Source organism: Pelobates fuscus, chromosome 2, assembly GCF_036172605.1.
Source record: "Pelobates fuscus isolate aPelFus1 chromosome 2, aPelFus1.pri, whole genome shotgun sequence".
NCBI classification, from domain to species: Eukaryota; Metazoa; Chordata; class Amphibia; order Anura; family Pelobatidae; genus Pelobates; species Pelobates fuscus.
This window is the reverse complement of record NC_086318.1, coordinates 165061504-165084491: the sequence shown is the minus strand read 5'-3', so window position 1 is coordinate 165084491 and position 22988 is coordinate 165061504. Positions and strand designations below refer to the sequence as shown.

Here is a 22988-nt window from a genome sequence, read left to right as displayed (position 1 = left end):
TGGTCCCTGTGTCCCCCCTCTTTCCCCTGGGTACTTAACACGGCTGCCCTCCTCGGCAGGGTGTGAGCTTACCTCATCTCCACTGCTCTTCTCTCATGATCTGGCTGCTGCTCCCGGGACTGTCCAGCAGGTGGCACCTGGAACTGCTGCAAGGCTGAACAGTGCTGAAAATTAAATTAACTATGTCCTGCCTGGATCGTCTTTGTTTCCTTTGCCACGGGAGGTTCCTCGGGCATCGGCTGGTAAGTACACTAATGTTTCTTCCTTTCAGTCCGGGGGTTCCTCACTGAGGAGGTTTCTGTCAGGGCTTAGAGGTTTTCTAGATCAGTGGGAACAGGGTGCTTGGGGGGGTCCTTGCTGTTGGGTGATCCCCCGGGTGTTGCTGACGTTGCGCGTGGGTCCGCCTGTATGTATTGGTCGGGGCCCTTGGGCTTGCACCCAAAACAGAAGGTTCGTGAAAAAATATAGAGGGGAGAATTTGTTGAGATTTTTTCCCTCCTCCCCATGGAGGAGGCTCCTCCTTTGGTGGAAAAGGACGGGAAAGAAATCAGAAATACCGGTACTGGAAGATCCCGAAGACTTTCGGGAATTGGATTCGCGTGTTTGCGATCCTGGCCAGTTTCATTGGGGAAAAGGCTCAGCAGAAGTGCTCCGCATTGTTCTGCTACCAGGATACCATTTGGAACGCTTGTCGTACCTATGGCGGTCTGGGATTGTGGAAATATGACAAGCAATTCCATCAGCGGTTGGAGGTGCGCCCCTCAATTTCGTGGAACCAGATGGATATTGTCCTCTGGCTCTCCATTATGACCCGCCGGCCCACCGGCAGGGTGGGTTCTCATCCTTTCTTGGGAGGGCCGGTGGGGGTGGGTCCTCCTTCTCACCAGCCGGGCATCAGAGGAAAATTCAATGACAGTCACTGCAAGTGAAACCTGCGGGAGAGCCCATCCCGTCTCCTGCTGCTTCAAGCGGGGTAAAGTTGGCGAGAAGGGGGATGTGGGGTCAAAAGATGACGACGCCAGTGGTCGTAAGCACGATGCGCCCTTGGCTCTCCAGTTATAGGACTTGTCGGGCGGCCGACATCCTACTAGACGGGTTTGAGCATGGGTTTTGGATTCCTATCAGCTGTTGCCCCCCTTCCCCTTTGGTTCGGAACCTTTGTTCGGTCTGGGAGTTCCCTCAGGTGGTTGGGAAAAAGCTAGGTAAGGAGGTGTCGTTGGGTCGGATGGTTGGTCCGTTTCGGGACCCCCCGTTACCGGACTTGCGGGTCTCCCCCCTGGGTATGGTGCCCAAAAAGAAGCAGGGAAAATACCGTCTGATTCACCATTTATCGTACCCCCAGCCGGGCTCCCTCGGCGCTGGGGAACTCTCCTCCCTCTTCCAACGTCAGCCCTGAATGCTCATGCGCGGCAAAAGCCGCGCGGGCATCCACTCAGTCCATAGGAAAGCATTTCTCGATGCTTTCCTATCGACGTCAGCGTCTTCTCACTGTGATCTTCACAGTGAGAAGCGCGGAAGCGCTTCTAGCTGCTGTCAGTGCGACATCCACTAGAGGCTGGATTAACCCTAGTGTAAACATAGCAGTTTCTCTAAAAATGCTATGTTTTCAGCTGCAGGGTTAACACTAGATGAACCTGGCACCCAGACCACGTCATTGAGCTGAAATGGTCTGGGTGCCTATAGTGGTCCTTTAATTATATCATGCTATATCATGCTATTAACTATCCTTTACGTATATCAGCTGAATCCCATGTGTATTGTGTATTTTGTTACTTGTAATTACAAAAATAAAATGAAATAATTTTTGTGTATTTTGTTTATAACAAATAAGTTATAGAAGTTTATACTATATGTGTATTTTGTTTATAACAAATAAGTTATATAAGTTTATACTATATTGTGATGTAATTCCAGTAAAATACAAGTTTAGCAGGCTAAGATTGCCACAAGGCGTATGTATATGTGTTTGTAGTATCAGTTAGTTAATTACACGTAGCTAAGATACTGTTATCACTGTACTGACCAGGTGCAGGAATGTAAGAACTGGAATTACGCGTCCCTCTCCTTTGTATCAGATGAGCCACGTGGTTAGACCGGATGGATGAGTTTAGACTCTATTTATTAAATAGGTTAAGGGTATGTGTGGGTGTAGTTAATTGTGGGAGGAGCTACAGTGCTATATAAGGAATGTACTCTATGTATTCAGTACTCAGACTTTGCTGTATTTTGGTGACGCTAGTCCCTCTGAGTCCCGATCGGTGATCCAATAAAGAATCTCTTCCTTCCTGAAGAAACCTGTGTCCATCTCTCTGTGCTTGGCTTCCGTCAGTTTCTCCGGTATCATTTGGTGCATTGGCCGGGAAGCTCATCGTTCAACGGTAGCTGAGAGGCAGAGGCGTGAGACGGTCTATCTTTGCCCACGTTCTCTACGGCTGCACCCCTGAACTTCTGCGTGGACCTCCCTTCGTCTCGGCGCCACTGGTCTGTTGTCCAGGAGATCATCGGCCTCTACGTGAGAAGTGCTGGGGTGTCCCCGTCGATGAGTGTGAACTCAGGTTCAGGAACGAGGAGGTAAGACAACTGCTGTTTTAGACGGCAGGACCCACTAGGGGTATACCGATTGTGCGGTAGGCCCAAAGGGGTTTTGAATCTGTGTATCTGCCCCCTCTGTCGGAGGGAAGGAGCGAAGGCGCACCGCTCGATCGAACGCTCTTTAGTCAGACCGTTTGATTTGGTTAGTCAGGCGGGGTCCTGGTGTAAATAGCCCTAGCCGGACACCGGTGTCTTGTCTAGACTAGCGTTCTAGGGTGTATATTACGTTCGCTAGGTCGGAGGGACCGGGAGACTAAGCGGCGCCTGTGTAAATTCGGTTCGCTAGTTCTCATCCTATCTGGGCTAAGTGGGAAGGCGTGTAAATTTGGAACCCACTAGACTTTTGATAGTGCGACTAAGAGGCGCCTGTGTAAATTCGGTTCTCTAGCTCGCTATATATGTGGTGATTGGGCAGTGTGGCTAACCAAAACGGGTGTATATAGTTTTAGGTAGTCCATTCAAGGTACTGGCCAATAGTTTAGTTGGGAATTGTAAATGTGTTAACGATTGTTTTAGTAAAGTGTATATCTTGTTAGATAGCGCGAGCTCAGCCGTCTAGCGAGAGTGTTAATAGTGTGTTGCTGTATTATAGTGCACGGTACCATAACCCTGTATATTTACTGACATTATATAATAAGTACTAATCATTGTCGTCCATTGCATGTTTAACACCATAACCACTAATAATTGTATTGTGACCTTAACTTGTGCTTTGACCTATGCTAACCGTACTGTAACCGCTATTTGTAAAAGACGATGTTACTGGGGTGTGTTATAGACGGGTAATTCGTATATAGAGAATTATAGCGTGGGTGACTGTATAGTTACGCCAAAGGGCATAATATTGATTATATAGTGACTGGTGTAACAGCTGTGTGTGTACGGGAATTCCCTGAGTGTTTATTGTTATTGTGTACGTTTCACTTGGTAACCGTACCACGTGGTGCTGTTGCCAGAGGAAACGGGTGTGACTGTTGAATAGTACGCGTGTATAGTATTCGTTGTCGACGACGTTCCATTGTTAAGTATGGGTGCGTCGCAGTCAACGATTCCGGATCCCTTAGGATGTATGGTTAAGAATTTTAAAAAGGGATTCAAAGTTTGTGATTTTGGGGTAAAGATGTCTCCTGTACGTTTGGTCACTTTGTGTACTAGGGAGTGGCCTACTTTGGTTGCGGCATGGCCGCCACGTGGCAGTTTGGATCCAACTCTGGTACAGCGCTTACACGTGGCTGTATCGGGTAGGCCTGAACTTTACGGCCAGTTTCCTTATATTGACTGTTGGAGACAGGCCGTAAATGACTCGCCAAAATGGCTCCAGACATGCCACGAGGAGCAGTGTCGCCTCATGGTAGCTAGGACTTGCTCGTCCACTAGGACTGGTGTTAGGCCCATTTTGGACACGCCCCCTGAGTCCGAGATCCCTTTGCCGCCCCCTTACTTTCCGTTAAGAAGAAGTGACGCAAACGCAGGAAGTCCTGCACCCCTCCCCTCATTACCCTCATCCACTTCCGCTTCCTCCTCCAGTACAGGATCCACCCCCCCTCGTACTAAATCTCCCCTTCCGGAACCAGAATCCACCCCCATTAGAAACGAATATCCTGATTTGGCGCCACTTCAGACTTCCGGTCAAGCTTCATCTAGCTCGGCTCGAAGTGTTTTATTTACGACCTTTTCCCAAAACCGACCTCCCACATCCCCATACCCTATCTCTCCCCGACCGGAACCCATGACTGACGCCTCTCTACGTAGCCCCATCCAAACCCGACAGTTGACTGGTGCCCAACAATTAAAGCACTATCAGATGCCTCTTCGTCTGAATCCCGGGTCAGCTTATATCGATGCCGCAGGTCAAATGGCACACGCTGACCCAGTCTTCGTATATGTCCCATTTACCACAACCGATCTTTTAAACTGGAAGACCCATAATTCCTCGTATACTGAGAAACCACAAGCTATGACTGATCTGTTCACCTCAATAGTACAGACGCATAATCCGACATGGGCTGATTGCCAGCAGTTACTAATGACTTTATTTAACAATGAGGAAAGGACAAGAATAAATCAAGCAGCCATTAAAGCATTAGAGGATAGAGCCCGTGCTTTGAACCAAGCCAATCCAGCAGCATGGGCCGCGACACACTATCCCAACACCGATCCCGATTGGAACGTAAATGGTGCTGATATGGTTCAACTCAGAGCCTATAGAGACGCTATAATTGCTGGCATGAAAGCCGGAGGAAAGAAAGCCATTAACATGTCGAAGACAGTTGAGGTGATCCAGAAAAGCGATGAAGCGCCCAGTGTCTTTTATGACCGATTATTGGAGGCATACCGCTTGTATACCCCCTTTAATCCGGAAGACGCAGACAATTCCCGAATGGTTAACTCCGCCTTTGTCAGCCAAGCATACGGAGATATTAAGCGCAAGCTACAAAAGTTAGAAGGGTTTGCAGGTATGTCCATCACCCAACTAATGGAGGTAGCAAATAAGGTCTATATGAACAGGGATACAGAAAGTAAGAAAGAGGAAGAGCGCAAGATGCGTAAAAAGGCTGATATGCTAGCGGTAGCGATCGCAGGCGTAGATAAACGGGGCCCAGATAGAGGCAATAATAGATGGAGTAGGGAGCCTTTGAGTAGGGATCAATGCGCGTATTGCAAGGAAGAAGGGCATTGGAGGAACGAATGTCCGCAAAGAGAGCAGTACGAGAGAGACCAACCCAGGGCAGGCTACGGAAACTTTAGAGGTAGAGCGAGAGGTAGAGGAGGCCCCGGAGGGAGTAATGGTTATAGAGGGAGTAATGGGAACAGAGGAAGTGTTAGGGAAGACAGGTATATTCCAGCAGCGCAAAGGTCCCGTGATAGAGAAGGTAGGGACTTTGTAGGATTGGCTGACACTGTCATGGAGGACTATTGATACCGACCGGGCTCCATCCCCCTTGGTCGAGCGGAGCCTATGGTCGATGTATCAATAGGGGGGAAAAGGAGTGCGTTCATGATCGACACTGGTGCTGAACATTCAGTGGTGACTAATCTAGTTGCTCCTCCATCTGGAAGGACTATTACTGTGATAGGAGCAACTGGAAGAAGTGCTGAAAAACCGGTTCTTAAAAGTCGACTCTGTACATTGGGAGGCCACGTAGTAAAACACCAATTCCTTTATATGCCTGAATGTCCAGTCCAATTGCTGGGACGTGATATGCTATCAAAATTACAAGCGCAGATTACGTTCCTACCAAATGGAACAACATCCTTAAAGTTTAATGGACCTTCAGGTATTATGACTTTATCCGTACCAAAGGAAGAAGAGTGGCGACTTTATACAGTGTTGACTAGCCAAAACCCTAGGAGTGATGAGACATTGTTTAACATACCAGGAGTTTGGGCAGAGAACAACCCACCAGGACTGGCCCGCAATATTCCACCAATAAAAATTGAACTGAAACATGGGGTTTATCCAGTGAGCCTAAGACAATATCACATTCCGCAGAAGGCTAAGAAGAACATCCAATCCTATCTGGATAAGTTCATACGGTATGGTATCCTAAAATTCTGTACTTCCCCCTGGAACACCCCATTGCTGCCTGTTCAAAAGCCCGGTACAGATGAGTATCGACCTGTACAGGACTTAAGAGCAGTCAATGATGCGGTTGTTAGCATACATCCAGTTGTACCCAATCCATATAACCTGCTTGCTTTAATTCCGGGCGGGGCTACTTACTTCACAGTCTTAGATCTCAAAGATGCCTTCTTTTGCCTCCGAATTGCCGCAGAAAGCCAATGTATTTTCGCTTTCCAATGGGAGAACGCTGTAACGGGCTCAAAACGCCAAATGACTTGGACAAGACTGCCCCAAGGGTTTAAAAATTCACCTACCCTATTTGGTTCAGCTCTAAGTCAAGATCTACTGGATTTCGAGTCTATCCCAGGAGAATGTGTATTGTTACAATATGTAGATGACTTGTTGATAGCAGCAGTTACAAAAGAAAAATGTCAGCAAGCAACGCACGATCTACTACATATTCTCTGGAAGGCAGGATACAAGGTGTCCAGGAAGAAGGCTCAGTTGTGTTTGCCAACTGTCAAGTATCTGGGATTCCATATCTCTGAAGGTCAAAGGATTATGGGGCCAGAGAGAAAAGAAGCTGTCTGCCAAATACCAATACCCAAGAATAGAAGACAAGTGCGAGAATTCTTGGGGGCAGCAGGCTTCTGTAGGATATGGATTCCCAGCTATGCGATACTGGCAAAACCTCTGTACGCAGCCATCAAAGGTACAGAGCACGACCCCTTCTTATGGACCCAAGAACAGCAAACGGCATTTGAAGATGTGAAGAAGGCTTTGATGAGTGCCCCAGCATTAGGTCTACCTGATCACACACGACCATTCTACTTATATGTACACGAGCAAAGAAGAATGGCTGTGGGAGTATTGACACAGTACTTGGGATCATGGCAAAGACCTGTTGCCTACATGTCTAAGCAACTGGATGCAGTGGCCAGCGGACTTCCACCTTGTCTAAGAGCCGTAGCTGCAGCCGCCCTGCTAGTAGCTGAAGCCGATAAACTCACTCTGGGTCAAGAACTTTATGTACGAGTCCCACATGCAGTACAGACGTTGTTGGATTACAAAGGAAATCATTGGTTTAGTAACAGCCGTATGACCAAGTATCAAGCAATGTTGTGTGAAAACCCAAGAGTGCATTTAGAGACTGTAAACACCTTAAATCCAGCTACCCTTTTGCCGCAACCTACTGAAAGTCAACATGATTGTTTGGAAGTAATGGATGAAGTATTTTCAAGTAGACCAGATCTTCGTGATTTTCCCATCCAGAACCCCGATGTTCAATATTACACCGACGGCAGTAGTTATGTGAAAGAAGGGATCCGCTATGCAGGATATGCAGTGACAACAATAGACAAGGTGATAGAAGCTCGGCCACTGGCGAAAGGAACATCAGCACAAAAGGCAGAATTAATAGCACTAACACGAGCGTTACAATTGGCTGAAGGTTTAAGAGTAAATATCTATACGGACTCTAAGTATGCGTTTTTAACCACTCATGCCCACGGAGCTTTGTATAAAGAAAGAGGACTACTGAATTCAGAAGGCAAAGAAATCAAGTACGCAGCTGAAATCCTACAACTATTGGAAGCAGTGTGGGAGCCGAAAGAAGTCGGTATCATACATTGTCGAGCGCATCTGAGAGGAGATGGTGATGTAACCAAGGGAAATCGGATGGCAGATAGTGCAGCTAAGCGTGCTGCTGAATCAGGAAGACAGGAGTATGTGGGGCATATAGCTGCTCTTATACCAACTCCACTGTCCCAATGGACTCCAGTTTATACAGTTCAAGAAGAGGAGTGGTTAAAGACTGAACCGGGAAAGTATTTGGAGAACAAGTGGTATCAGCTAGAAGATGGAAGAATAGTCATACCAGCATCACTAGCGGTAGAAATTGTCCAAAATTATCACAACGGGACACATTCTGGGAGAGACAGTACTGAAGAATCTCTCAGGAAACATTTCTACATACCAAGATTGTCCAACTTGACTCAGGCCATTGTACGCAGATGTGTAACGTGTGCTAAGAATAATGCAAGACAAGGACCAGTAAAGCCACCAGGAGTCCAGTTTATGGGGGGACTCCCCATGTCCGATCTACAAATAGACTTTACAGTAATGCCTAAATCGGGTGGACATCGTTACCTGTTGGTAATTGTGTGCACCTATTCAGGCTGGGTAGAAGCATGTCCTACTCGTACAGAGAAAGCAGGAGAAGTTGTAAGATTCCTGCTACGAGAAATAATACCCCGATATGGACTACCCTGTTCTATAGGATCGGACAATGGTCCAGCTTTTGTTCATCAGTGCCTACAACAACTGACTCATATGCTTGGTATAAAGTGGAGGCTTCATACTGCATATAGACCCCAGAGTTCTGGTAAGGTAGAGAGAATGAATAGAACTATAAAGAACCAGTTGGCTAAAATGTGTCAGGAAACCCAACTTAAGTGGAACGTTCTCTTACCCATAGCTTTATTGCGAATCCGCAGTACCCCTACCAGAAGGATGGGCCTCTCTCCTTTTGAAATCATGTATGGGCGACCACCTCCCGTACTTGGTAACTTAAGGGGGGACTTGAGTCAGTTGGGAGAAGGAATTACCCGGCAGCAGGTTGTAGAGTTGGGTAAGACTATGGAGGAGGTACAGAAATGGGTACAAGATAGATTACCTGTGAATATTTATCCCCCTGTTCATAGTTATCATCCAGGAGACCAAGTGTGGATTAAAGAGTGGAATAATGTACCGTTAGGGCCCAAGTGGAGAGGTCCTTATGTTGTTCTTTTGTCTACCCCTACAGCGATAAAAGTAGCCGAAGTAACTCCGTGGATACATCACTCCAGGGTTAAACCAGCAGCAGTCGATTCTTGGCAAATTACAGCAGATCCAGAGAATCCCTGCAAGATCCGGTTGAAACGCACTACTCAGTCGGAGTAACGAGGAATTATTGTGGATTACAAATTTTATTGTTACAGGTGTGAGTGAGAAGGCCATAATAAAGCCTGTCCGCTTACCAACACATAGTGTATAAGCCAGGAAAGTCTCGAAGGGACACCTGTGAAGACGAGCAGAACTCCATTCCCTGCAGCCCTCACATCCTGGAAGCTGAGGTTCCATCGCACGGACGAAGACTGAGGATGACGGCGAAAGATGTGCTTTTGATTGTGTTTATTTATATGTGTTTTTATATTCAGGAAGGTAGAGGTACCGACACTCCTAGCTGTGAGGTATGCATTAAGACTACGAGAACAGGTAACCATATTTCCCAAACCCTAATTTGGCATTCACAATACGAATGTAAAGGAGAGGTATCAAGATGTAGATACCTAAATATAGACTATAGTGTGTGCCATTTAGGAGTAGGAGAACCTAAGTGCTTCAGTCCAGAGTATCAACCTCGTACAATTTGGTTGACTCTCAGGAATGGAGATCCTCAGGGGACCCTAATTAATAAGACGGTGTTAGAATCCGTACATTCTTCGGGTGTTCTGCTATTTGATGCATGTAAGGCGATATCAAGTGGTAGAAAACCGTGGAATGTATGTGGGGATCTTAGATGGGAGAGGACGTATGGGTCTAATGATAAATATATTTGTCCCAGTAGTAAAAATAAATATGTGAGTCCTAGATGCCCAAATAAAGACTATAACTTTTGTCCATATTGGTCTTGTGTGGGGTGGGCGACTTGGGGACAGACAGTAGATAAAGACATGATAGTGACTAAGTTGCCGACTAGCCCTTATTGTAAGTCTATGGAATGCAACCCAGTCCATATACTTATTAATAACCCCGACAAGTTCCTAGATAAGTATGGAAATTTATTTGGGTTTCAGATATACGGGACGGGTTTAGATCCTGGGACATTATTGTTTATAGGAATAGAGACTGATACGGTATCCTCCCAGACTCATCAAGTATACCATTCCTTTTATGAAGAGATGAGTATAGATAATAAGATCCCCCATAACGCTAAAAACCTGTTCATTGACCTAGCTGAAAGTATTGCCGGTAGTCTTAATGTTACCAACTGCTATGTGTGTGGAGGTACTAACATGGGAGACCAATGGCCTTGGGAAGCAAAGGAGGTAATGTCCGGTTCTGAGGCAGTTGACCAACTAATATCTACACAAGCCGATTATCATTTGAGTGTTAGAGGTAAATCTGAGTGGAGATTAAAGACCTCCATCATAGGTTATGTTTGCATAGCAAGGAAAGGAATAATGTATAATACTTCTGTAGGAGAATTAACTTGTCTAGGGCAAAAAGCTTATGATGATGATACTAAAAATACAACTTGGTGGTCGGCTTCAAATGTCTCAGAACCATCTAACCCGTTTGCTAGATATGCCAGTTTAAAGGATGTGTGGTTTGATTTATCCATCACATCTACCTGGAGAGCCCCAGCAAATTTGTACTGGATCTGTGGTAAGAAAGCCTATTCGGAGTTGCCACAGGACTGGGAAGGGGCATGTGTGTTGGGTATGCTCAAACCATCCTTCTTCTTGTTACCGATTGAAACAGGTGAGACTTTAGGTGTTAAAGTGTATGATGTGAATCATAGGAAGAAAAGGGGACCCTTAGAGATAGGCACCTGGGAAGATAATGAATGGCCTCCCCAGCGTATCATAGATTATTATGGGCCAGCCACGTGGGCAGAAGATGGTACCTTTGGTTATAGAACCCCAATTTATATGCTCAACCGTATTATAAGATTACAGGCGGTGGTTGAGATTATTACTAATGAGACCTCACAAGCACTCAATCTTCTAGCGAAGCATAATACCAGGATGAGGACAGCAGTGTACCAAAATAGATTAGCCTTGGATTACCTTTTGGCAGTAGAGGGAGGTGTATGTGGGAAGTTTAACCTGAGCAATTGCTGTCTTCAAATAGATGACGAAGGGCAAGCAATAGCTGAGCTTACTAGCCATATGGTTAAACTAGTGCATGTGCCTACTCAGGTATGGAAAGGGTACAATCCAAGTAGTTGGTTTGGTAGCTGGTATGAGTGGTTTGGAGGGCTTAAGGCAGTGGTAGGTGGAGTCCTACTGATTTTACTGTTGTGTCTACTCCTACCGTGTCTTATACCCTTAGTAGTTAGGTCTGTGCAAAGCCTGATAGGAAGTATAGCAGAGAGGAAGGCTGCTGCACAGATAATGGCGATATATAAGTATAAGGCTCTAGATCAAGGAGAACCAATGCAGGAAGATGAGTGTTAAAAGATTCACATCATAAGATAAGTCTGGTCTGGTTCATGGTAACCTGAGGTATATGCAAACCAAGGTTAAGTGATGCCTCAAGTAATTGTGAAATATCAGAGGCATCAAAGGGGGGAATGTGATGTAATTCCAGTAAAATACAAGTTTAGCAGGCTAAGATTGCCACAAGGCGTATGTATATGTGTTTGTAGTATCAGTTAGTTAATTACACGTAGCTAAGATACTGTTATCACTGTACTGACCAGGTGCAGGAATGTAAGAACTGGAATTACGCGTCCCTCTCCTTTGTATCAGATGAGCCACGTGGTTAGACCGGATGGATGAGTTTAGACTCTATTTATTAAATAGGTTAAGGGTATGTGTGGGTGTAGTTAATTGTGGGAGGAGCTACAGTGCTATATAAGGAATGTACTCTATGTATTCAGTACTCAGACTTTGCTGTATTTTGGTGACGCTAGTCCCTCTGAGTCCCGATCGGTGATCCAATAAAGAATCTCTTCCTTCCTGAAGAAACCTGTGTCCATCTCTCTGTGCTTGGCTTCCGTCAGTTTCTCCGGTATCAATATCAATTTAAAGCTCTTTTTGTCCTTTACAAAATGGTATATGAAATGTGTTGGTGCAATACATGAGAATGCTGAGAGTTGTGGATAAACAAACTTTGCTTCGGTCCTTAAATTGTAAAAAAAAAAAAAAAGGAAATTGTGTCCTGAGGAGATTATGTAATATCTCTAGTATTTGATTGGCTGTAGTTATATCTGCCCCCATGTATTATGCTGCTACATTCAGGCGTCTCCTAGACAAAGTTCATTCACAGCTTTCTCTCTGCAAAGAAGAGCCTGCACAGTGAGTCTTGTGTGCGTTTATTCTTTTGTCTGCCTTACCATTTTACTACCATTTATAATATTACTCTCAAAGGTCAGGATTTGGTTAATTCTGCAGCTAACACCAGTCAGGTGACCTTGGTTGTGAAATGCTGACCATTTCAGAAAATATTTTTCTTTTGTTACTTAAACTGTTTTTATTTTCTCGTTATAACCCCTTAAGGACACAGCTTTAAAAGCTTGTCTTACCCTTAAGGACACAAGCCATTTTTGCTGTTTGTGTTCAAACGCAATTTGCATCTCTGTCATTTATTGCAACAACATATAGTATAAACCGTTTTGCAGACGGCAAACAGGGCTTTAATTTTATGTCGCATATACATAGTTAAATTCTCATTAATTATATAAAAAAAAAAAATGCCAAAAAATGGGGAAAAAAACAAAAAAATATATTTTTTTTTTCACAGTTTTGGCAATAATAGCGTGTGCATAATATGTCCGGCTTAGAAAAAGTAATTCAAAATAAATTCATTTATGTGTCTTGATTTATAGAATACATAATAAGTATAGGATTTCAGCTCTTTTGGGAAGTTACAGGTCACAAAAAAGGACTAGAAAGGACTAAAATAAAATGTTAATGTGAAACAATTTTAGAAGTTGGTATGTTTGTCTTGTAGGTTTAGTAGCCACCACAGAAAACAAAATTGCCACACAAAAGTATATATTTATATAAAGTAGACATCACAGGCTATTTACCTAAGGTTAGTTTGACACTTTTTACATGACCATTTAATCGCCAATCTCTGCTAAATATTGGAGTAAAACTGTTTTTTTTTCTATTTTGGCATATAGTTATTGTAGTTATTGTAATGTGTATTTCGTAAAGCTGGTGTGTGCTATTCCTGCACAGAATGTAGCCCCAAGGAGCCAAAGCGCAGCTTAGCGGAGGAGGGCCTTGACAGGGGTTAGGAGGCGGGCTTAGGAGGAGCCGGCCAGGACTGGGTGGTTGTGGGTAATAGGGCTGGTCTACTTAAATAGGCAGCCATTTTAGGCAGAGCACATTTAATTTCTTACCTAGCCGAGTTTGTCCCGCCCACCCTCCCTTGGGTTTTTTTTTTGTTTTAAGATCATTAATGGTTTCCCGTTTTGTCACAGCGGCGGGTTAGGGAGCCGAGGAGGAGGAAATAGGCTCCCATGAGGAACGTCACGGACATGGAAATTGTGGTCACTGGTGGTTGGTAGGTTTCGAGTCCTGGAGGTGGCTCAGAACCTGGTGGGGTAGGGGTATCCGGGTATACCCCTACCGTGGTTATTTATGGTTGGCACTTAAATGGTTATGTTGGAATAAGGTTGAAAATTGTTAAAGATATATTTATGTGTTGGTATGTTGGGGGTCATTGCCCGTTATATTAAAAGAAGGATGCGGTTGCGAGGGCGGAGTATGGGGGCAATGACCCATATTTATATGTTAAATTATTATTATATTTATGATTGTTATTATTGATGATAACTTATTATTAAACAAATGGTTATAATGGTTAATAAAAGCTGTGGACAATTTTACCCATATACCCTAGTGTCAGTGTCTTATTGGGTTAGGGATGTGGGGTTTTGTCCTAGGTTACGACTGCCCATATGGCGACTATACACCTGTCATGCCATATTGTGTTCAGCTACATCTGCTGCTACAAAGATAACCCTATTGTATGCCTTTGGCACTATTCTGTAAAGCTACAATGCCATATAAGAGACCAGGCTCTTTCAGTTTTTATAGTAATAATTTTCGTAGATGGATTTGACGGGCCTATTTCTCATTTTAGGGTATTATAGCAGTGTGACTGTTCAAATAACCCCACAAAGGGCTTTCATTTGATAAAGCAGACATCCCAGGGTATCTAATATGGTGTATATTGTGCCTTAACTTGTCACCATTTTTTCACCAATTTATGTCAATGTTTGTGGTGAGGGGGGAAAAAAATTCATTTTTACATATATGTTGCATTTTTGCTGAGTATTTCTTACACTTGATATGTACAACTGTCATAAAAATCCCCAAATTATGCTCAGCTAAGTCTTCTGAGTAAAACAATATGCCCAATGTATGACCTAGACACTATTTTGTGAAGTTACAGAGCTGTAAAAGAAACGTGACAAGTTCAGGTTTTTTAAGTGAGAATTTTTTATGGAGGGTTTCAATGCGTTCGTGTCGCACTTTGGAGCACTTGAGCAGGCTACATAGTACAACTACACCATAAAGGCATACCATTTCTTAAAAAAGACATCCCAGGGTATTTCAAAAGGCATATTTTGAACCTGGGATAATTTTTCCGCTAGCTTGTACCAAGTGTAGTGGTAATAAGCATTTTTTCGGCCTTTTTGACACACAAAGTGTGTCTGCACAGTATATTTTGCAAACCTTATGCGTGCTACGACTGTATAATACTTCATATGTTTCTTAGCTATGTCATCTGAGTACATCAATACCCCCTTATGTACCTTTGCCAGGTATATATGGACATTAAAGGGGCACATTTGAGACGCAGCCATTCAGTTTTTTTTCTAACTTTGAAGTTTTACGCTGTGTCCATGTTCCATTTTGGAGTAGATTAGCTGGCTGGTTTTTCAAACTTCCCCACAAACACATAATATTTAATAAAGAATACACCACGGGGTAATTCAAAAGGCATATTTTGAACCTTAGCATGGAATAGTTTTTTTCGCTAGTATATTCCAAGTGTAGTGGTAATGGGCTTTTTTAATGTATTTTTTTACTTTGTAAAACTTTTTTTACGTTTTAAAACTCGTTTTTAAACTTTTATTTTTTACTTATTAAATGTTTTAAACGTTAACTTTTTTTACACTTTTAAAAATTTTCATAAACTGTTTTTACCGTTAACCCCTAACAATCAGTAAGCAGCACGAACAGTAAATTCCCCACACGCGCTGCCCCTGCAGCAATGATCGCTCTCACGATCCGCCTCCCTGCTCTTCCGTGTTCTGTGTGAAGTGCAGGGAGACGGATCACTGCTGATCTGCTTCCCCTGTAAAAAATAAATAAAGTTAGTTTAAAATCCCACCCCCCTTTTACCTATTTTAAATAAAAATTAACCCCTTCCCTGAAAATTTATCACTGACTACAGTGATCAATTGGCAGGGACTACATTTTACTGTCATATGATTTTTATTTATTTTTTTTAAACCCCTGAGGGTCAACTTTTATTTTTTGTAACCCTCAGAGGTTAACTTTATTTTATTAAAGGGACACCATAGTCACCCAGACCAATTAGCTCCATGAAGTGGTCTGGGTGCTAAGTCCCTCAGGTTTTAACCCTTCACTGCTATGTTTACATTAGAGGTTAATCCAACCTCTAGTGGCTGTATTCCTGACAACCGCTAGAGGCGCATCTGCGACGCTGGATGCGAAATTCGCATACAGCGTGCAGAACGTCCATAGGAAAGCATTGAGAAATGCTTTCTTATAGACAGTTTGAATGCGCGTGCGGCACTTGCCGCACATGCGAATTCCGCTCCATTCGGGAGCTGACGTTGGCGGGGGAGGATAGGTCACCAGTGCCGAGGGAGCCCGGCGCTGGATTAAGGTAAGTGGCTGAAGGGGTTTTAACCCCTTCAGAGCCACGGGAGGGGGACCCTGAGGGTGGGGGCACCCTCAGGGCACTATAGTGTCAGGAAAACCGCTTTGTTTTCCTGACACTATAGTGATCCTTTAATTAATTTAAATATATTAAAATAATATATTTAGGTAGCTGGGGTGGGTGGAAGTTAGTGGGGAATTGGGGAATTTGGTCTTAGGCTAGCTAGGGGTTAACATTAAAAAAAAGTTTACAAAAAGTTTTAATAACTTTTTTTTGAAAGTTTAAAAAAAAAAATCACACCCCCAGTCCTAATAAAAATTAACCCCTTCCGTGCCAGTTGATCACTGCCTACAGTGATCAAAATACAGATCACAGTATTATAAAATTAATAAAATCTGTCAACATTGAAGTTGCTGTTTAGTAGATAGGAGAGTGTGCGCTGGATCTTGTGTATTGTTTATTGTATAATATGGCCCCCAGCAGCACCCTATTTAAGCATGTTCAGGTGAGTGCAACCACCCCCCATGCTTCATATATATATATATATATATTAACCCCAGCAGCCTCTAAACTACTTTCAATCACTTCCTCCCTTGGACTATTGCAGTGGGCTAATTCTCCCACTCATGTAGCTGGCAATACCCTTGACCTTATTTTCTCTTATTCATGTACATTATCTAATATCTGCAACACCCCATTTCCTCTCTCTGATCACCACCTCTTATCGTTTGCTCTTAATTACCCCCTCACCCAACAACCTCAGCCTAGCCCCCCTCAGCTCAGGAGGAACCTTAACTCTATTGACCTCCAGCAGCTGTCAGCTGACATTGATTCACAACTGCTATCCATCCCTTCCCTCTCCTGTCCCTCACTGGCCATCTCCACATATAACACTACCCTCACATCTGCCTTGAACGCTGCAGCCCCGCTCCAAACATGCACCTCGAGGAGGACACAACCCCAACCTTGGCATAATAAGTCAACAAGCTATCTGCAGAGCTGCTCCCGTTGTGCTGAATAGTGATGTCCCGAACGATTCGCTGGCGAATAGTTCCTGGCGAACATAGCGTGTTCGCGTGTCGCCACGGACGGCGAACATATGCGATGTTCGGTCCGCCCCCTATTTTTTTTGTTTGTGGCCAAATTTACTAATACTAAGTAAAAAATACTTATAATTAGTAAATTGTGCCCCTACTCGCAATACAGCGAGAAGGGGCATGTCTATTAAACAGTGAGCCGCCTGTGGAGCGGCGGGTGGGGGCCCTAAACACCAATAGGGGGGGGACCTATGGTCCTCCCCCCCGGCCCCCACCCCTGAGCGGTGGGTGTGGGCACTAAAAATAACAATAAGGGGGGGACCTACTGTCCTCCCCCGGACCACACCCCTGAGCGGTGGGTGGGGGCCCTAAAATTAACAATAAGGGGGACCTATTGTCCCCCCCGGCCCCCACCCCTGAGTGGTGGGTGGGGGCCCTAAAAATAACAATAATGTCCCCCCCGGCCCCCACCCCTGAGCGGTGGGTGGGGGCCCTAAAATTAACAATAAGGGGGACCTACTGGTCCCCTCCCCGGTCCCCACCCCTGAGCGGTGGGTGGGGGCCCTAAAAATAACAATAAGGGGGGACCTACTGTCCCCCCCCGGCCCCCACCCCTGAGAGGTGGGAGGGGGCCCTAAAATTAATAAGGGGGGACCTATTGTCCCCTCCGGCCCCTACCCCTGAGCGGTGGGTGGGGGCCCTAAAAATAACAATAAGGGGGGGACCTATTGTCCCCCCGGCCCCCACCCCTGAGCGGTGGGTGGGGGCCCTAAATACAAAGGGGGGGACCCTAGTCACCCCTCCCCCCCCAAAAAATTATTTATCTCCCTACCTACCCCCCTCACCCTAAAAATAATGAGGGGGGGACCTTTAACTAAAAACCTGTAAAAAAAATTAGATAAAAACAACTTACCATTCGATGTTTTCTTTCTTCTACAATCTTCTTTTTTCAGCCCCAAAAAAGGCCAAATTAAAACCCATAATAACCGACGCAATAAAAAACAAAACAAAAAAAACGATCGCACAAAAAAAAAATCCATGTTCGCCCATGGACGGCTCCGCGCAGACTGAGCTCTGCAGGGCGGGGGAAGGCTTATAAAGCCTTGCCACGCCCTGCAATTAGGCTAAGAACACTCTGATTGGCTGGTTTAAGCCAATCAGAGTGCTCTTTGTCATATTACACAGCGTGGGAAAATTCCAAAGAACTTTTCCACGCTGTGTAAAATGACACAGAGCAGTGTGATTGGATGGCTTGAAATCCATCTAATCACAGTGCTCTGTTTCATTTTACACAGCGTGGGAAAGTTCAATTTTCCCATGCTGTGTAAAATGACACAGAGCACTGTGATTGGATGGGACAGTAGGTCCCCCCCTTATTGTTAATTTTAGGGCCCCCACCCACCGCTCAGGGGTGGGGGCCGGGGGGGACAATAGGTCCCCCCCTTATTGTTATTTGTATGGCCCCCACCCACCACTCAGGGGTGGGGGCTGAGGGGGGACAATAGGTCCCCCCTTATTGTTAATTTTAGGGCCCCCACCCACCGCTCAGGGGTGGGGGCCGGGGGGAGGACAGTAGGTCCCCCCCCCTCATTATCATTATGGCCCCCACCCGCCGCCCCTTTGTATTTAGGGCCCCCACCCACCGCTCAGGGGTGGGGGACGGGGGGACTGTAGGTCCCCCCCTTATTGTTAATTTTAGGGCCCCCACCCACCGCTCAGGGGTGGGGGCCGGGGGGGACAGTAGGTCCACCCCTTATTGTTAATTTTAGGGCCCCCACCCACCGCTCAGGGGTGGGGGCTGGAGAGGGGGAGGACAGTAGGTCCCCCCCCTCATTATCTTTATGGCCCCCACCCGCCGCCCAGGGGTGGGGGCCAGGGGGGAGGACAGTAGGTCCCCCCCTCATTATATTTATGGCCACCACCCGCCGCCCAGGGGTGGGGGCCAGGGGGGAGGACAGTAGGTGTCCCCCCCCCCTCATTATCATTATGGCCCCCACCCGCCGCCCAGGGGTGGGGGCCGGAGAGGGGGAGGACAGTAGGTCCCCCCCTCATTATCTTTATGGCCCCCACCCGCCGCCCAGGGGTGGGGGCCGGGGGAAGGAGAGTAGGTTTCCTCCTCCCCCCCTTCAACCACTATTGTGGCCAGATAGAGTCCCTGTGGCTTTTAAAATTCACCTGCCTACTGAAGTCTATGGCGGTTCACGAACATTTGCAGAAGTTCGCTTTCCGAAAATTTTACGTTCGCGACATCACTAGTGCTGAACGCTCCTGGAGGAAGTCCCGCACCCAGGCAGACTTTCTCCATTATAGATTCATGTTGCTTTCATACAGCGCAGCCCTTGCCCCCGCCAAACAGTCCTACTTTTCCTCTCTCATTAAGTGTTCTTGCATAGCAAGACCACTTACTGTTATCTCACATATATATATATTATTATTCTTATTATAGCCAAATTTACCACCCTAACTCCTCCCACAGTTTTTACACTACATAGACAGTAATATACCGAAACGTGCGGATTGTTCCCGATTGGTGTGCTATTACTTTGTTGAACGTTTCGCCGAATGGTTCTCGAAATATTGTCGTTCTTGTGGCGAAATTGGTCCCATAGGAATGAATGGCAAAATGTTCAAAACTAGAGTGGGAGCTGGCAAAAGCTGAAAAATCAGGACATGATTTCTAAACTGCCACCACTCCCTCATTTTCAAGCCCACCTACACAAATCTTATATCAAAACGTTCAGTTATCCCTCCTGCCACTAAAAATGTCCACGGCTAATCCATAGTCCTGATAGTTTTCACAATATGACCATTTGTTTGCAACTCACGCCGTCCATTGACATTCATTGAAACTCCACTCTAGCCAGCTCAAACTTGAAGGGCAATATCTAAACTGTGACTGTGCCTTCATTTTTAATAATTCAGAGACATACTCTGCATCAAAATGTAGGTTTGGGTCTTGTGATTCTCACAATATAAAGCTCTTCGCTGTAGGATGTATAGTTTTTAATACGACCGTTTGAAGATGGCAACCGCCAAAATACTCTGACCTGTGCCAGGCTGGAGCAGCAAGTGATGTCATAGACAGGGTCTTTTGTACAACTGGTAATGTTTTTATAAATGTATGTTTTAATGTAACTGTGAAGCACTTTGGGCAACAGTGTTGCAATTAAATGTGCTATATAAATAAATAATAACAGTTACTCCGCCCACTCCAGTTGTAGACTACTGGTGGAGGCAAGAACACTTCACACAATTTCCCCAGAAATTGTAGCTTTCTAGTTCATGCTCCTGCAATCCCAGACATCTCTTTGACACCTTTAATTCCCTTCTCCGCCCTGCTGTGGCCACCCCCGAAACTAACCATACAGCTGATAGCTTTGCATGTTACTTTACTGACAAGATTGAACAGCTAAGGAAACAATTCTCCCCTCCTTGCCGTTCTCTTCCTCAACCACACATAAATCATGCTTTCCCTACCCTCCAGACTTTCTCCCCAGCTACTGAACAAGAGGTGGCTGCGCTTCTCCATTCCTCTCGCCCCACCACTTGCCCGCTCGATCCTGTCCCATCTCACCTCATCAGATCTCTCTCCCCTTGTCTTGTGCCTACCCTAACACACATCTTTAACTGCTCTCTCTCTTCTGGCACTGTTCCTGCTGACCTTAAACATGCCACTGTATTACCTATCCTGAAAAAAACAACTCTTGACCCATCCTCCCCCTCTAACTATCGTCCCATATCCCTGCTCCCTTTCTCATCAAAGCTTTTGGAAAGACTTGTCTTTACCCGTGTGTCTCACTTCCTTAATTCCAACTCTCTCCTTGACCCTCTTCAGTCTGGCTTCTGCCCTCTCCACTCTACTGAGACTGCTCTTATCAAAGTGACGAATTACCTAATCTCTGCTAAATCCAAAGGTCACTACTCCATATTAATTCTCCTTGACCTCTCTGCTGCCTTTGACACCGTTGATCATGCTCTCCTCCTTCAAACTCTTCAATCGCTTGGTCTCTGTGACTCTGTCCTCTCTTGGTTTTCCTCCTATCTCTCCCAACGCTCATTCAGTGTCTCCTTTTCCAAGGATACCTCCTCCCCTCGTCCTGTCTCGGTTGGAGTTCCCCAAGGCTCTGTCCTTGGTCCCCTTCTATTTTCTCTTTATACTGCCTCTCTTGGAAAACTTATTGCCTCTTTTGGATTCCACTACCACCTGTACGCTGATGACACTCAGATATACCTCGCCTCCCTGGACCTCTCCCCTGCCGTCCTGCAACGTGTCACTGCTTGCCTTTCTTCCATCTCTGACTGGATGTCGTCACGCTTTTTCAAACTTAACCTCTCTAAAACTGAACTCCTTGTCTTTCCTCCTCCTAATACTGATCCTCCTCTCTCGCTCTCCCTTCAAGCCAGTAATATCCACATAAGTCCATCCCTGCAAGCACGCTGTCTTGGCGTCATACTTGACTCTGGTCTCACCTTTGAGTCTCACATCCAGTTTGTTGCCAAGTCCTGTAGGTTCCAACTCAAAAACAAAAACTTTCTTACGCAAGATGCTACCAAGGAGCTTGTCCATGCTCTAGTAATTTCCCGCATGGATTACTGTAACCCTCTCCTGATTGGCCTCCCCAAAAGCCGCATTGCCCCGCTACAGTCTGTAATGAATGCTGCAGCTAGACTGATTTTCCTCTCTAGTCGGTCCTCTCACACCTCGCCCCTCTGCCAGTCCTTGCATTGGCTCCCTGTATCCTATAGGAGTCAATTCAAAGTGCTAACCCATACATTTAAAGCACTGAACAATTCCAGCCCCTCTTATATCTCTTCACTGATCCATAGGTATGCCCCTCCTCGTACCCTCCGCTCTGCCCGTGACCACCTCCTGACCGCTGCTCGCACCCGTACGGCCAACTCGAGCTTGCAGGACCTCTCGCGGGCAGCTCCTCTCCTATGGAATAGCTTGCCTACTGCCATCAGACTCTCCTCTAGTCTTCAATCATTTAAGACGGGCCTTAAAACCCATCTCTTCAGGAAAGCTTATGGCCTCCTAGAGTAATCTCTTCCTTACATACCTGTCTCTTGCTCTCTCCTATGGGACAGTGCTTTGCTCTCCCCTCCAGCTCTGCTTCACTCCTACTTGATATTTCCTGTCCTAATGTTTCTAATACCCCACCTCCTATAGTCTGTAAGCTCGTTTGAGCAAGGTCCTCTTCAACCTATTGTTTCTGTAAGTTTTCTTGTAATTGTCCTATTTATTGTTACATCCCCCCCCTTCAAAATATTGTAAAGCGCTACGGAATCTGTTGGCGCTATATAAATGGCAATAATAATAATATTTTTTGGGAGTCTAGCCAACTCCTTGGTTTTGCACCCCTCCCTGTTACAGGTGCCTCATCTCAGGTCCCTATTTAGACTTGTCCTGCAGAGAGCCTCAGATGGAATTTTTCCCCCAAGTAAGTGAGTTATTCACATTATTTTTTGCCTAGATTTTTTTTCCCATTGATAATTTTTATTTCTCGAATCGCAAAATTCGAGTATTTAACTGTTACACAAAAAGGGAGGGGTATAAGGGTACAGAATAAAGAGGGGGTGGGGAAGGGAAATAATACATTCAAGGCAGTCAGTTTTAACATTGTTGGTAGCTTTTTTAAAAAAACCTTTAGAAAAAAAACTTTTAAAAAACTAATAAAATCTGTCAACATTGAAGTTGCTGTTTAGTGGATAGGAGAGTGCGCTGGATCTTGTGTATTGTTTATAGTATTATACTGTGATCCGATTTATTATTTTTTTAACCCCTTAGGGTTAACTTTTACATATTTTTTTTACTGTCAGGGGTTCAATTTATTTAATTCATTAATTTAAATATTTTAAAATTCTATATTATACTGATATACTATAGTACTGCTCTCTGTATAATACAGGTCTGTGTGTATAATATCCTGGGACAGTCAGTGATCCCTGTATGGTCCTGTATCTGTATAATATAGGTCTGTGTGTGTATAATATCCTGGGACAGTCAGTGATCCCTGTTTGGTCCTGTATAATATAGGTCTGTGTGTGTATAATATCCTGGGACAGTCAGTGCACCCTGTATAGTGCTGCTCTAGGTATAAAACAAGTCTGTGTACATAATATCCTGGGACAGTCAGTGCTCCCTGTATAGTGCTTGC

At 45.1% G+C, this 22988-nt stretch overlaps 1 protein-coding gene across 2 annotated transcripts in view; it reads left to right on the top strand.

The window, feature by feature from the left end:
- Positions 1-223: 223 nt before the first annotated feature.
- Positions 224-22988, top strand: part of LOC134586954 (glutathione S-transferase 3-like) — a 49127-nt gene continuing 26362 nt past the window's right edge. The window contains exon 1 of one of the 2 annotated variants that reach the window (XM_063442925.1): positions 224-242. The gene's annotated coding sequence lies outside the window, so the exon portion shown is untranslated. Of the gene's footprint in view, positions 243-12148; positions 12223-22988 lie in introns of those variants that run through there. The other variant, XM_063442926.1, reaches the window with a different exon arrangement.